Here is a 12,211-nt window from a genome sequence, read left to right as displayed (position 1 = left end):
AGGAGATGCTTTAACAAACTGTTGGTGAGAGATTAAATCAATATGTCATGTAAAATAGCATTTTTGCAATACTTATCAAAATTTTAAATGTATAGTATCCTTTGACTTTGGTGATACTCTGAAAATATTTGCACAAGCTTTGAAGGATACAGACCCATATGGATGTTCACTGCAGCATAATTAGCAAAATATCAGGAAAAACTCAGATGATGTCAGCAAGACAATGGTATGTGCTTAATAAAGGAATATGATGTGGCTTTTGATTAATTAATAATATCATTCTTACAGGCATAAAAGGAAATCAAGTGAAAAGCAAACTGCAGAACAATGTAAGTTGTATGATGCACTTCTAAAAGGCTTGCATATGTGTGCATACACAGAGAAGGAAGGGAAAGAATGTTCATTTACAATCTGGATGCTGTCTGAGGGGCTGCATAATCCGAAAGAGGGAAAAACAATCAAACTACTCCTCAAGTTAAAAAGAAAAACGAACCAAGAATCTTGGAATTATTCTCTGCCAACTAGAGAGAGCAGAGTAGAGCAGTGGTTCTCTTCCTGATTACACATTAGAATCCATCTGGAGACTGCCTCCATCACAGAGACCCTAACCTCTCCTGGAGCGGAATACACCATAACCTGGGCAGGGGGTGGGGCCCACCTTGAGGGCACTTCCGGTCCAGGTGCTTCTAATACACAGCCAGGCTGAGTCACGTCCAAACCAGGGAAGGTGGCGGAGTAGAAAAGGAGTCCGCACCACGGCCAGAGCAGGTAAGACATTCACGTGCAGAGCCAGTCTTACATTTCTAGAAACTGGGATATCTGAGGACTGAATTAGAAGCTATGTCATATCCTATGTCTCCAAAATGTCCTGACCTCCAGGGAAATTTTCCCACAAACAGCCCTTTGCGTTAGCGTTGCTTTGGGACAGGCTTCCGCGCAGGGCCCTGCCACAAGGATTCTCCTCCGGGGTCTCCGGAGGCGCGGGAAGAGGGGCTGGGGGCTTCCCATGCAGGCAGCTGTGGAGCTGCAACAGACTTTTTATTTGCACTGTGAAGAAATGAGTGAACGAAGCAGGGGACCTGGGGACATCCAGGCACTGCCAGACAGTCTGGGCCTTTTTGTGTTTGTTTTTATGTATTACTCTTGAATTTTAAAGTTAAGTATGTGCACATGGGGTTTCCCAGGTGGCTCAGTGGTAAAGAATCCACCTGCTAAGCAGGAGAGGCCCTGATTGGGGAAGATGCCCTGGAGAAGAAAATGGCAACCCATTCCAGTGGGTTGTCCTGGGAAATCCCATGCACAGAGGAGCCTGGCAGGCTGCAGTCAATGGGCTCACAAAGAGTTGGACATAACTGAGCGACTAAACAGCAGGAGCAGCAGCAGCATGTACACATGATTTTAAAAAATTAGAGTCCAGCAAAGAGAATAAAAAGCAGTAACTCTCTGCTGTGCCCACTCCACCTCGCCCCTCCTGGTCTGCTTGGCACAACCCCAGAGCGGTCATTTTTAATGCATTGTGCCCTTGTGGTGGTTCATTACGTGTCTGTAGAACAAGGTCTGTACTAGTTTTCCTCCAGCTTTGTGAGAAACACAATCCCATCCTCAAGGTATTTTATGGACATCACCAGAAAATTCTCTTAATAACTAAACAAACCTGAATGCCAGTGAATGGAGCCCTCTGGAGAGGGGCACCACGCACAGCTGGCACAACTGAGTGTGACAGTTCTGCCAGTCACTTTATTTACCTTCCAAGCAATGCTGTATAGTCCCTGATAGACTTCTTCTTATGGGTGAGGGTGAAAACTTGATTCACACCTCACTAATTTTACCCTCCCCCGGACTCCCAACATGGTTCTATCATGGTTGGTTCTGATGATGTCTCCAGCTTCAAGGAGAATCCTTATACCTCTTCTAGTTCCTGAAGTCAGCAGTGCTCTCTCTCATGAGATGAGGATACTTGCAGCCCCCTCCGTTCTCCTCCCCTTCCACTTCCCAGTCTCCATCAGCATGGTCTGTCCTTTTGTGGTGACGAAGATTAGAGCATTAATGTTCTATAATCATAATTAAGTGTCTCATGGTATGTCTAAACATCAAATCTAAAAACTGAAAACAATAAATATTTGTTGTTGTTCAGTGGCTAAGTCGTGTCTGACTCTTTGCAAACCCATGGTTTCCCTGTCCTTCACTATCTCCCACAGTTTGCTCAAACTCATGTCCATTGAGTGGATGATGCCATCCATCTCGTCCTTTGTCACTCCCTTCCCCTCCTGCCTTCAGTCTTTCCCCCCATCAGGGTCTTTTCCAATGAGTCATCTCTTCACCAAAGTTTTGGAGCTTCAGCATCAGTCCTTCCAATGAATATTCAGGGTTGATTTCCTTTAGGAATGATTGGTTTGATCTCCTTAGTTAACCACACAACCAAGGACTGTGCCAGGACTGCATTTTATAATCTCTGATCCAATTGGACAACGTCTGGGACGAAGAATGTTGCTAGATTGAAGCTTGGTATTTTCTTACTTTACTTGTTACTAAGTGCACTTACTGTAACCCAATGTCTTCCACTCTCAACGCTCATTCCACCTGTGCCACCACGTCCCCTCCTTTCCTGGGGGGGGTTCTGTGGCCCTGAATCTTCTTAGTCTTGCCTGGACACAGCTGGGATCACGCCCTCCTAGAGGAGCACACGGCACTGCCAGATGCCATGTTTTCTCTCTTTTGGTTCATTCCTTCTCTCTACTGCAGCCCCTTTTTGAGTAACTCCTTCAAGGTGCATGGAGGATGCATTTTCTGAACCTTGTGTATTATGAAGTCTTTATTCAGTCTTCACACTCAACTAATAGCTTGGCTGGTGATAAAATTCTGGGTTGAAAATAAATACCCCTCAAAATTGAAGGTATTGCTCCAAGGTTTTTGGCTTCTAGTGTTACAGATGGGAAATCTGATATGCAGCTGATTCTCTGCCTGCTGATTTCTGTTTTCATTTCACTTCCCCTACCCCACCGCACCCCCTACATGAAAGGCACTAGAAACTTGCTCTTATCCTTGGTGTTCTGAAATATCACAAGGATGTATTTAGAAGTTTTAAAAAAATTAGTCCTGTTCAGCCCTCAGTGGGCCCTTTCAATCTGAAAACTTCAGCGCTGAGATGTTCTCTTAATATTCCACCCCCTCAACACGCCACAATTTTTTAGTCTCTTTATGGCTTTCTAATTAGTCAAGTTGCTGAACCTTCTGAATCAATCCTCCATGTCTCTTATATTTTCTCTTTTATAGTTTTAATACTTTCTTCCTGGCTTCTTGAGGAAGAAATTCCATTAGAGTAATACTCCTGGCTCTGTCTATCCCCTTACTAATTTCTCCCCAGGGGAGGACTACAGACTTTTCCAACTGGTGAGTTTAGAGGAAGGAGCAGGGCTTGTGTGTCTGGGTTCCTTCTCTTTGGGCATCTGCCAGCATGTGGAGAGGATGAGTTATGATCAGCTCCTGCCCTCCAGCAAGGGGTTCCTTGCAGAGCCCGGGTACACAGCCTGGGACAGGGTGAGTAAGTCTACCCAGCTCTGGAGTGGAATGGAAGCTTCAAAGCTGCATCCTCCAGGGCTGCCGTTTTGTTTTTTTTTTCCCCCCAATCCTGCAGCAGCTGCTGTTACTCCTTATATCTACCTCCCTTGTCCACTTTTCAGCTGGTTTCAAACTCAAGTGGGAAAGAGAGGTGATGTTATGACTCTCTATTTGTCCTTTGGGCTTTTTGTTTTACTTTCTGGGGGATTTCTTTGACTTTCTCTTCCAAGTTCTCTCTTGTTTTCTAATTGTCACTTTTTGAAAGCATCCATTCTTGTTGTTCATGGATATAAATACCTTCTTGGATCTTCTTGGTTTTTAAAAATTTCTCTTCTCATCCCTGACGTACTGCTTTTTTGTTTTTTCTTTTATGCTTCTGAATTTAATCAAGTATATGGTAATTCTTGGACATTTTCTTCATATTTAAGAGTGAAGTCATAAAAAGATATTTAGGAATCTGGTTATATGGTAGGGCTTGTGGACCAGAGGTTTGGTTTCTAGTGACTAGGTAGGACACTGTTTGTTTGGGGGACTATAACTCCAAAAAGCCTAGAAGATTTGATGCTAGACTTCTAGGAGTTCTGTTCAGCGGTAAAGGGGAGGAGATGGGGTTCTTTATGCCACCAGCGGGTTTTTCAGTTAATCCCAATTTTTGAACCTCTGCTTCTCTCTAGTGCTCATTAGTATCTGAAATTTTCTCAGGGCATCTTGATTTCCATGTTCCTCATCTGCTTTCTTTTCCCCTCCTCATCTACTTCTATTCTGCTAGACTGAAGGCTTCTCCACCCTGCTTTATCAGTTACAGTTTCTTCATTCCCTTTCCATAAATTTCCAGAAATTTGTTGAGTTCTCTCATTTCTTTGACCATTCTCTTTATTGTTGGTTTAAGCCATGTTTATTCCATTACTATGATTTTAATGAGATCTGAGGGAGAAAGAAGTGAAAAAGTATATGTTCTATCCACAGGCTTGCATCTGATTGTACTTTGAAATATTCTGGAAGGAGACAAGGATTGTGAGGGGAGGAAATGTTCTCACTTTATGATACACACTTCTGCACTTCTCAGTTTGTTACTTTGGTTTGTATGCGTATTGTTTTTATAACAGAAAGTACATGATAAATAATCAATTACAGTGACTTGCTGTCTTCAATGTGTGATACTGAAAACTTCTTTCAGAAAGGTAGGCCACACCTCATGACACATTCATCCTGTTTCCTATTTTGTCTTGAATCTTTTCTAAAGGATTTCTTCTACCACTTCCTTCTTTGATTCTTGACTGCTGTCAAAGTTCCGCCTTCTGCCTCCGTAGGCTCCTGTGTTGACGGTCTCACGGCCCTTATAGCTTTTTATACCCCCAGCAGCAGCACAGTTCCTCACCAGCGCCCCCCGTCACCTCTTGTTTAGTGCCATCAGTGTTGGCTGTGTGGCATCTCATCATGAAACCTCATTTGACATGACAACTTTTAAAAAGATGAATAAATATGACTGCTGAGGACAGCATTACTCTTGGCATTAAGCCCTGTAGAAGCCATTTTAGCTTAATATGTAACTTTTCCTGATAAAAAATCTTCAATAAGCTCATCGTTCCATTATTGCTAAAATTTTACTTAGTAGATTGTGGATGGCCCTTAAACCTTTGACTTTCAGCATTTTAAGCCTTCAGGTCTACAGAAGTTATGTTCTACTCTTAGAATTTAAGAAATTTATAAATATTAGTATTCTCTACCACAGAAACAGAAGTCTGAACGTTTTTTGAAAAAAAAGGTATAGAAGAAGGAAATACATGCATTGTGCAACAGAATAATTCTGTTTTATATGTATCTGTCCCAACTAAAGGTCAGAGCATAATAACGAGGCATAACATTCATTAGGCTCTTGGCATATGTTAAACTATGCTAAGCACTTGATTTAAGCACTTTTATTTAATCCACACAAGCATATGAGGCATATACTGTTTTCACCCCCATTTTACAGATGAGGCTATTGAGATACCTCGATGCTGAGGACCTTGCCCCAGGTCTTACAGGCAACATGGTTGAGGCAGGATGCACCCTAAGCCTGTCTGACTCTGCCAGCCTTTCTTATGAAGTCCTGAGGGGTTCCTTTACTCTGGTTTCAGTGGTGGGTTCTGTAAAAGTTTTTACATTTAGTGTTTTCACATTAAATTAGTCCACAAAGAATTATTTTGACAGTTTTAAAGACAAACTTCTCCCAAGGAGAGTGAAATTTTAGTTTCTTAACTCAGCCTTTCTGAAGATAGAACTCAAGCAACGCCAGGGTGTCTTTATAAGACTTCTTTGTACATCATGAGAGTTGTCTTTTTTCTAAGTACCTGCATTTTGCTAAGTTTATGACCCTTGTGTCATGCCCTACTGATTCTCTCCCTATCAGAAAAAGGGCTGTCTACCTCATACCATGTGAAATCTGTAGAAACTTAACTACTGACCTTGCCTTAGAAAGCCTACTTAGGATTTATTTTAGTTTGATATATGCTGTATATTTCAACTAAATTATTTAGTTTAACTTGAGTATTTGAAGAAGTGTTAGCACGTCACTTTTTAGTTGGGTGTTTGCCACAAAACCACCATATTTCTGGTCCTATATCAATTTTCCTGAGGGAAACACACATTAAAATCATATTATTTAATTTTCAGATACTGGCTGAAAGCCAAGTACATTTATTAACAATTAAATCCTTTTGACAGGTCCACATCTCTGAGAGTGAAAACCAGACCAACATATCTTTCAAACATACATGCTCTGGAACTAGGAAAACAAGGAATATTTATTAGCAAACTGTGCAGTTGATTTGCTTATGCAATCATTTATTAACTTAAATAAGACATTGTGATTTCTTGAGCACTGTCATTCTTTAAAAACAGTGCCTGTGGGTGGGCTTAGCTAGGAAATATAAGGTGTAGAATTTATATTTGTGGAATTCAAGAACATTACTGTTGACTAACCATATATATAATAGTTCTTACTGACTAATGAAGCTAGTCTAAAAAAATATTTTATATGAATAATAGAACTTTACCTGGAACTGTAACAATTTTCTTAAGAGTTACTCTTTGCTTCAGGGCTTTAATTTTGGTTAGTTTTTGATTCATACACAATAAAAGATCAACAGTATCAAGAACATACTATTTTGGGGTCCAATAAGACAGAGATGAGGCAGGGAGGACTGATCTAATTTTTCAAAATGCATTTAATTTTATGAATGGAGAAAACCAATCAGAAAATAAATCTGTGCTAAGTGAAAGTTGGGCTTCATGAAAATGCTCAACATGAGGGGAAGATGAGGATATATAGGAGGTTAAAGCAGTTTGGCTCTAATTCAGTTCAGTTTTATCACTTTTCTTTCTACTGACATTCCTTACTTTTAGAGAGTGATTTCTTTTTCATCACGCCCAGTTCTCTTGGTTCAGAACCATTATGTATTATTTATCTTAGGTGGCATCATAGGATCTATTTTTGGAAGCCTTTATTAGGCCCACGATTTACTTGCCTGTAAAGCTGTGCTTACATCTTGTACAGTATCCATTTGTGTTGACTTTGGAGGCATTTCCTGTAGTCAGAACTGGGAAGTATCTGTTTTGTGCCGCGCCCCAGTGGGCTAAGCTCAGGGGCAGGCCCAGTGCTCCGCTCCGTAGCACTGACCTTGCTTGGTGCTGGCCTGGCAGGGCAGAGAACTAAAACTTTGGATCTTCACCCTCCAAACTTCTCACATATAAAATACAGGCTATCAAAATATATAAATAAAAATTACAGGAGGCAAGGTTAAGTTTGAATTTCAGCTAGGGAATAAATTCAATTCTAGTGGGAATTGGGAAACAAGTTGAACTTATTCCCTAACTGAAATTAGTCTCTTTATATGCAAAATATGGATAATAATGATACCTATCTTCTAGGCTTGCTTAAAACCTGGTGCATATGTATATACATTTTATGTAGCGATCCTTGTTAGGTAAACTGTCGAAGATTGTGCTCAAGTTTTAGAACCAGTGTTCTAATTCCAAGATTGTGCTCAAGTTTTAGAACCAGTGTTCTAATTCAGGGTCCCAGCCTGCATGTTGCTTAGTCAACATGATGTCAATCGCTGAGAACCCCCAATGAGCTAATGACAGCGTAAGTCCGTCCATGCTCGGGCTCAGTTGTGTCCCACTTGTTGTGACACCAGGGACTGCAGCCTGCCAGGCTCCTCTGGCAGAATCCATGGGATTCTTCAGGCAAGACTACTCTAGTGGGTTGCCATTTCCTTCTCCAGGGGATCTTCCCAACCCAAGGACTGAACCCGTGTCTCCTGTGTCCCCTGCATTGCAGGCAGACTGCAGGTAGATTCTTTACTCCCTGAGCTATAAGAGAAATGCCAATAACAATGTAAACATTATGTTAAAAATATAAATAGCAATAGCAACATCAGTTGCCATGTGCTAATTTTTAATTACTACTCATCAGGAAGCTTGTATCAGTCTTTATATGTATAGGTAAGGCTGAAAATAAAATTCAGGGAGGTAAAAATGTCTCATAAATTTCCTGGTGAGTCCATTTTTTTAAGTTGTTCATTCAAACCAGGAGATTTGAATTTTGAAATCTATCATTCTTTTAAAGTGGACTCTAGAGAAATTAACAATCCATAGAGATAGAACTTAAGTATTTAACATCTCCCCCGGTGCCTTGTTCAGCACCTTCCTGTTCAGTACCTTCCTGTTGCTTCACAGCGGCATCTGAATATCTCAGCATGGCATTTGAGGCTCTCCACAGCTGGCCATGACTCCGATTTGAAGCCTCAGGCCGTATTAATTCTCAGTCATGAGCTCCCCTGGGACCCTTGTCATTCCTCACTTCTGATGTTTTTTTCTGCTTTCACATCTTTCTGTGACTTGGAGGCCCTTCATCCTGGAAAGCGTTTGCCCTATCTCAGTCATGGGAAACCTTTATCTCCAACATCCAGCTCTTTTATGACATAGCCTTTCTCTCCTCAACTGACTGGCTCTGTTGGGTGATTTTTCTGCTCTACCATATAGTATAGCGCTTCCTCGCAATTGTATTTCACTTGTCTCCCTGACTCAGGTTTAGTTTCTTATGGTCAGAACTTTGTTTTATTCTTTTCTCCATGTGCCATAGTACCAGAAACAGTGCTTTCCCCAAATTTAACCCAACAGCACATACTTGCTGTGCCTTGAGTTGAAATTTTGGGAATCCCACCAAATAAGGCCGAGTTGCATTAGGCATGCTCATGATGACTAGAAGTTATGTTTTTGGCATTTAAAACAAAGTTTCCCCTTTTATTAAAAATAATAATACATATTCACTTTAGAAGACTTGTGAAATTAAGGACACACACAAAGGGGGGAAAATCATGAGTAAACTACCTTCCAAGGGCAGCAACTGCTACTGTTTTTTGTTTTTAGTTTTTTTTTAATACAGAAATACTGTGTGTTTATCTTTCTCAACAGAGACAATACGGAAAGGTAGTAAAGACAAAAGGGTGAAAGCAGAGGCTTTGAACCCCCAAGCCCAGTACTCCACGATTGCGTGCCCCTGTGTGTTAGCCACTTGATCCCTCTGAGACCCAGTTTCCTTATTTGAAAAACAAAAATACTAATACTATTTTTTTTATTCCTGTGGGGGTTTTTAGAAATCAAATTACAAAGGGTTTTGATGGTCTTTTGTACACTAGGGAAGACTATGTCAGACTGTATTTGAGGATGAGTCTCTGGGTACTTGCAGAGATCAGATTGAATCCTAAATACCAGCTCAAATTGGATTTGTGCCTGATTCTGTACCTCAAATTACAGATAACCTTCACATCACTAAGGGAGGAAGAGGGGGACTAACTTTTACTAAACACCTACTATGTGCCAGGTTCTCTTCTGTTCCCTTCCTTGTCTTTCCATAGCCTTCTGAAATTCCTTTTACATCTGAGAGAGCTGAATTCAGTGATCTAAGCCATTGGTCATCGGAGAAGGCAATGGCATCCCACTCCCGTACTCTTGCCTGGAAAATCCCATGGACAGAGGAGGCTGGTGGGCTGCAGTCCATGGGGTTGTGAAGAGTCAGACACAGCTGAACGACTTCACTTTCACTCTTCACTTTCCTGCATTGGAGAAGGAAATGGCAACCCACTCCAGTGTTCTTGCCTGGAGAATCCCAGGGACGGGGGAGCCTGGTGGGCTGCCGTCTATGGGGTCGCACAGAGTCGGACACGACTGAAGTGACTTAGAGGCAGCACCAAGCCATTGGTATTGCAGGATTAAAATGAAGGTAGGTCTTGCTTCACATCCTATGTTCCATCTTCACTATGGTAAGAAATACTTTTGTGGGAAAATATCTTTATGGAATTCCTCTCATTATGGAAATGTCCAGTGATTGAAGGGCAGTATTTGATTGGGTACATAGACTATTTTGAGACACATTCTCTCAGGAAACGTAAAAGAAGTTGGGATTACTTCATGTAGAAAGAGTGGATTAATTTAAAAGCCATTTTCTGGATCGTGAGAGGAAACAAGTGGTGGATATCAACCAAGTACCTTTTACTTGTCATTTACCTTAACCTACCTTACAATGCAATTTACAAGCTTTCATAGCATGGCTTCTTTAGATCTAAAAAGAACTGCTGAGAGAAGCTACGGAATGTCTTTTGTCATAAAATGTTTGTTTTGAACAAGGTAGATTTATCTTTTCAAGACTTATTAATAGCCCTATTTGGAGGTAGAAAACTAGACTCAGGATGAGTTTCAGGAAAACATCATTACAAATTCTGTTGAAGCTGTGATGAAAATAAAATGATATAATAGCACAGAAGATCTAAAATGATATTACAGCACAGAGACACATGAGGGTGCTCTAACCAGCTGCTATAAAAAAGGAATTAAACTGCTCAAATATTAGGGGAAAGTTAAGGCCTGTTGTGATGGCAGTGTTGAATTCTCATGCGTAGCGTTGGTTAAACAGAACAATCTTGGAATAGATGGCTTTTCTTTTAAAATGTATTGGCCCTACTCCTCCCCTCCAGCCCCACTTAAAAAAGTAGAAAATGTTCATATTGGACAATTTGGGAAATACTGAAAAGCAAAGAATAAAAAAACAAATGAATCAATGTTGCTGTCAGCTTTGGAGGCTGGGGTTTACTAGAGCCAGGTCAGTTGGAGGCTTAGCTCAGGAGGTTTGCCTTCAAACACAGCCCAGCCTGTTCTCATTTTGATTCCACAGACCTTCTGCTGGTAAGAAGGGGGAGCCGAGGCTGGGGGTCTAATGACCGCAAGAAGAGAATTAGAGACGCATGTTTATCTCAATACATTTACTCTCATTAAAGTTCATATTCACTGACATCATGCATCTCCTTGAAAAAGTCTGCCCACCCACCATTAATTAAAGCCACATTTTAAAAAGTCAGTGTGTGCACTTTTATTCCGATCAAAAGTAGCCTCCTACGTTTTGCAGAGTAGGCAGGAGAATATCTGAGGTCTGACAGCTGTTCACCTCTACCCAGTGAGGAATCATGTGATTTACATTAAAAGTCATATTGATTCAGAGCCTGCAGTATAATAGCTGAGATCTATTGTCTTGAAGAATGGAAACATTCAATATCTAATGACCTACTAAGCAAAATTAACATTTATTTTGATGAGTCAATGTTATTTTGGATGCAGTGTATAACCATATGCTCTTATCTGTACAGATAGTCTGAGAGATCCGTATATTGTGCTTGAATAATTGAGCAGCATTCTCCTATCAAAGACACCACACTTTATAACCTATACATGTGGTATCAATGTCAAAACAAAGGTCAATGTAAATTTTTCCTTATCTGAGCCATTGCATAAACAGTAATTACCAATAGTTGTAGGATTGCACAACCGTAGTCTATATTCTTGGCAGCAGTCACTGTAAGTTCATAAATTCATGAAAATAAAGGATGTTGATTTTCAAAGTTCAAGAAGGTACTGTTTGTAAACAGCTCAGGTCACACTCATCTTATTCCATGTGCTAAGCAAGACTTCTTTCCTTCCAACTTCCTTTAAATGCGATCTGTTCCCTCTGTGAGCCCAGTAAAAGGGTTTTCAACCAAACAGATCTGCATTCTTTTCTATTCTTTTTCCTATTAAAGCCCCCCTGGGGACTTTTCAATTTTATGCTGATCTTTCTTTACATATTAATATCAAGCACATTTTTATTTTGTGTTGATAAAAGACAAATTATGGTTATCTCTTCTCATTGGCAATTAGGTTATTTTAGAGTGGTTCTGACTGAGTGTTTGATTAGCCCAACTGGTTTATGCTTTTTTTACACAAAGCCCTAACATGCAGCATTCAGATTCTCTTGTTATTCCGGTCATGCCACCATATCCCCAAACATGATTCATCAGTGGACTGATCTTTGGCATTAAAATGGTTTAATCCTAGGCCAAACCACCCCGCGGCTGGGAGGTGAAACCGGAATTCTAGTCCTGACATTTCTTGTGATTCTGCAGGTGACCTTGAGCTCTGGAGGGTCTGTTTCCTCATCTAACAAATAGGGGTTAGGGAATGAATACTGACCAGATACCCAAAAAGTTAGGCAGGACTAGCGGTTAAGGGGCCAAAGCGCCTCGGGGGCACGTCTTCCCCTGGTGCATTTACTCATCCAGTACCAGAAAACCCAAGGTGG

The 12,211-nt window shown here is 40.8% G+C and overlaps 1 protein-coding gene across 1 annotated transcript in view; it reads right to left on the bottom strand.

Moving 5' to 3' along the window:
• WNT2 (Wnt family member 2) overlaps nt 1-12,211 on the bottom strand; it is a 44,371-nt gene that overhangs the window by 22,882 nt on the left and 9,278 nt on the right. The window lies entirely within an intron of this gene.

Source organism: Bos javanicus, chromosome 4 (genome assembly GCF_032452875.1).
Source record: "Bos javanicus breed banteng chromosome 4, ARS-OSU_banteng_1.0, whole genome shotgun sequence".
Taxonomy (NCBI): domain Eukaryota; kingdom Metazoa; phylum Chordata; class Mammalia; order Artiodactyla; family Bovidae; genus Bos; species Bos javanicus.
The sequence above is the reverse complement of the archived record's forward strand: the minus strand, read 5'-3'. Positions and strand labels throughout refer to the sequence as shown.